The sequence below is a fragment of the Branchiostoma belcheri genome, unplaced genomic scaffold (assembly GCF_001625305.1).
Source record: "Branchiostoma belcheri isolate BF01 breed outbred unplaced genomic scaffold, Haploidv18h27 scaffold81, whole genome shotgun sequence".
Classification (NCBI taxonomy): domain Eukaryota; kingdom Metazoa; phylum Chordata; class Leptocardii; order Amphioxiformes; family Branchiostomatidae; genus Branchiostoma; species Branchiostoma belcheri.
In genome coordinates, this window is record NW_017804476.1 from 1,307,592 (window position 1) to 1,312,141 (window position 4,550).

Below are 4,550 nucleotides of genomic sequence, written 5' to 3' on the forward strand. Positions count from 1 at the left end.
TTTTTTTTTTTTTTTTTTTCGCCCGCCCACTCCATAATTTTTCTAGCAAAATCCGTTACCCAAGAAATTAAATTGGTGTGGCCTTAGGTCCCCATTTAAGTCATGGCACAAGGACTTACTCAGTGTAACTAACTTACTTTGCAATGCTATGAATAAATACATGTGGATAAATGATAATTAGGAGTCATTCGGGTTCTATTATATTACTGCTAACGTTTCATGATTTGATGATATCTCTCTAAGCTTTGTAAATGTATGCATGCATCTACATGTACATGTACCTACTAAGGATTAAGGGATTGAGACTGTTGTGATGGCAAGAATGCGTTTGAAGATAAAATCTATGTCACGCAATGCGTGGGCACACTGGAAATTGACTTCAGTTGTAAAGTTCCTCAAATCCCCCAGATTGCGACCCATGAAACGCTGGCGTACTACAAATGTACCTTTGCGCGGAGGCCATAACCGTATCCTAAAGTCGTACTCGACACAGAAGGTCATTAGCAAACTGTCTTCCGGGACAATTGGCCTTTGGCAGACTTTTCCATGATCCTTTTACGTCAGCATCATTGATTTTTGCGAGAGGTGGGCGTGTGTATCCATTGCTGTTTTTCACCTCAAATTGGCTTGTACGTCATTGAAGGACATGACGGAAGTGCCACAAGATGGCTAAAAGCCCTCATATTAGAGCCGTCTAAGCTCATAAACATTTATGCCACTGCATTAGAAAAATTGAGATGTTTTCAAGGAATTGAAAACATGAGACGTCATTCCATGGCATGACAGGATATGCGTAAGTGCCCTCATTTGCGCAAGAACCTGGCGTCTCATAAACACATGCCACCATGATAGGAAATTAAGATGTTTTTTTCATGAGTTGGGAAGATCGTGAAAGAATGAGACCAGAGTGCCTAAAAGCAATTTGTTTAATAGCTAATAGCTTGTTAACTTTTATGCCCCCAAAGTCAAGGTATTTTCTCAAGGAGAATAATAATGAGAATATGACAGAAACTGAAGTGCCTTATGATCATTAAAAGGCCTCATTTGTGTAAGAGTCCCTAGCCTGTTACCTATTACACCAACAAAATAGGATCGCAGTAACTTAGAGACATTTTCCATAAATTGGGAAATATCACCCCATTCAGGAGACCATAACAAGAGATTCCTAGTGGTGTTTTAAAGCCCTCATTTGTGTAACTGCCACTATATAATAGCTTATTAGCCTTTACACTACCGTAATACAGTGCCCCTTTGAAACTGAGAGGAAAAATATGCATCGCATGTTGTTAATGTGGACTGCTATTCTGTGATCAAAGTCTCCTAATATGATGGTTACTGTACGGTAATTATTACCTTCGCCAAGAAGGTTATGTTTTCAGTAGCGTTTGTCTGTGTGTGTATGTGTGTGGTTTAGCAAGATAACTCAAGAAGCAGTGGATGGATTGGAATGAAACTTGGTGGGTAGGTCTTCATGAGACCTAGAAATGATTAGATTTTGGGCCCCCTGGCGGCTTTCCTAGGTACTGCAGCTGATCTTCCGGTTTTGATATCGCATATTCTGGACATGCTAGGGTCACGAATTTTGGTTGGTAGATAGCTATTGGGGTAGGGAAGAAGTGACATGAGTTTGGGTCCCCTAGCGCCTTGTTCTGGAACTGCAGTAGCAGTTGTTGAAAAAAATTTGAAGGACGATAACTCAAGAACGGGTTGACGTCGTGATTTTTGGTATGTAGGTAGCTGAAGGGATGCTTGACATAATCAGATGGCAATTATGCAAATCAGGAGCTAATTTGCATAATTAATGAGGAAATTCAGAATCTATAAATCTGCTTTGTTCGATAATAGAACTATGAAACACTTCTGACACATACTTGAGAAGGAGAAAAACATCTGAGGATATAGATTATGTAAATGAGGACCTAATTTGTGTAATTAATGGCAAATTCTTATAATTCCATAGTTGTAACTGCTGCACCCCGAATTTCATACTTGCCACATTTGGAAGTTAAGTGAAGGTGAACATCAATAAACGTAATGTATTCAAATCATCACCCCATTTGCATAATTTATAAGGAAGTGCTATAATAGCCTTTTTGTTATGATCAGGCTGTCATTGGATGGAGAATATGATCAACTGATATAATCCATGCAAATGAGGCTCTTATTTACAAAATCAATGATAAAAATTGTATAATTCGTCACCCGCAAGGGTTAACATCATTTGGCGAAGGTATGAGATCGTGGAACTCTTGTTTTCTATGATAAGAGCAACTTGTAGCAGAAATGTGTTTCAGCATTAGTTTTGACTCTTCAGTATGCACACAATGACTCACTAGCCAAAGAAATTATCAGAAGCTTAATACGGCTCTGTAACGCTTGGTGGCCAGCCTAATAATGTGTCAAAATATATTATGTCAAAATACATTATGTATATCAACAGCATTGTACTTCTGTTAACATCTTGCCCGTCTGCCAGTATTGATATGCACCACAAAGAAGTGGCTAGACAAGCTCAGTTAACACCTATATGTGGGCTGCCGTATTGTCTACCAATCAAGGTCAGAGTCGGTTATGCGCATAATTAGGATAGCTTTAAAGGCAGGACACAGTCGTGTGTCGGGAGTGATTACGAGAGAGTCTAGGCGGAGTGACTTCTGAGTGTCCTGTGTCCGTTCCAACTGAACAAGTAAGTCCTTAGTCACTTGTCTATAAAAAGTACACAACGCAATGTCCGATTGTTAATGTAACTGAGGCTCTTGTTAGTTGTCAGGAACTGTAGAAGAAAGCTTGGATATCTTGTCGTTACAAGGCTGTGGTTGTTTATTATTGTGTTACACTGTGAATAAATACACTCCTCCGAAAGCAGAATCCAGTATCCGAATCGTGTTTGCTTGAATGTTTAGGTTAAAGCTAACATAGAGCAAAAAGGCTATTGTTACAAATTGGTGCCGTGACCAGGATTCTGCTCCCTCGGTGGAGTGCCATTTGTTCTTTCGTTGATTGTTCTCGTGAGCTTGTGCACCTCTCGGTAGTTGTTTATGTCGCTACTTTCATTGGTAGATTTGCCCCGGGTGGTTTTGTAGTTTGTGGAGCCTTGTGAAATCATCCGGACCCTAGCAGATAATCTATTTCTATCTCGCGTGGGGGGTTGAGAGGAGGTTTCTACTACAATTGACCTGCGCGTAGTGTTGTCTAAGTCAGTATAGTTGCCGGTTTGGAAGTTGTCTGACCGGAGCTTTGAAAATTTTGCGACTCTAAACAAGGATAGATTCGCGTTTGGCAGTAGTTCACTATGGAACAGCAGCAAGTAATTCCGCCCGTTGTTATTGAAGACCAAGTAATTCCGCCTGTCGATAATGAAGACCAAGTAATTCCGCCTGTCGATAATGAAGAGAACAGTCCGTCTGTAGCCACCCAAGCACCCCGATCGGTGCCCAAATTGACGTGTAAGTTCGTCGGGGGAGGGGTCTGTGGACTGGGAGGTAGTTTGAAGACCAATACGAAATGAGCGGCAGTATGGGGCGTTGGGGAGATGCCCTCACATTGGCTGTGATCCGAAAACATTTGACCGGGGGGCTTTGCAGACTTTGCGAACCGCACCAACCCAAGATGTAAACAAACCTGAGAAATTGCTTGCTTACCTCAGGGGTATTTATGCCAGGCCTGAAGACCCCACACACTACGAGGGGGAGCTCAATGTAATCAGCCGCAAAACGGGCGAGTCTCTCCAAAAGTTTGAGATCCGTCTTATGCATGTGATATCACGTGTAGCACCCAAACACCCCCCTAGAAATCAGGGACAGGCCTAGCTAAACAGTTGTTCATGGACCGGTTGGGAAATCCCGAACTCAGTTTGGAGGTCAAAAAACTCCGTCCCAAAACACTCCACGAAGCTTGCACTCAGGCACAATTCCTGGAAGACATTCGAGGGTCCGTCAAGGAACCAAACAAGTTAGGCAGTTTGGATCGTCTGACAATGATAACTTGGTCGAACTGGTGTCTGCAACGCAGAAACAGTTAGTGGACATGCAACGCGCTCACCAGGAGCAAATTGCCACCCTGTGCAATCAGTTTACCCAGGCCATTAACGGGTTGGCTAAATCTAATGCCCAAGCCCCGCAGGCTAGTGGCGGGCCTGTTAGAACACCGCAGACCCATCCGTGCACCTTGTGCCATCAGCTCGGGCACTGGGCAGGGAAGTGTCCCCTCAATGCAAAAAAACGCAAACAAGGGCAAACCTCGCACGCAGGGACGCGCACGACCCTCCCCCCAAACGCATCCTTGTTCTGAGTGCAATGAACTTGGCCACTGGCGGGCAGACTGCCCCTACAACCAGGGAAACGACTGGGGCAGCGCCTAAAGGGTCGTGGGCGCCGCCATCGAGTAGACACCAAAAGGACCCGGTAGCAGCACCTCCTCCATAAGTAGCCCCAAAGTAAATGCATGGGGGTCGTTGGGTAGTTTTGTAATGAGAGCGACTATCCACGACACTGTGTGTGAGGTCTTGGTTGATTCGGGGCAGATGTGTCCTAATCTCCAAGACCAAACTT

General features: G+C 43.6%; 1 protein-coding gene across 3 annotated transcripts in view; it reads right to left on the reverse strand.

The window, feature by feature from the left end:
- The window catches only part of LOC109486547 (calcitonin gene-related peptide type 1 receptor-like), a 67,575-nt gene that overhangs the window by 36,960 nt on the left and 26,065 nt on the right, over positions 1-4,550 (reverse strand). The window lies entirely within an intron of this gene.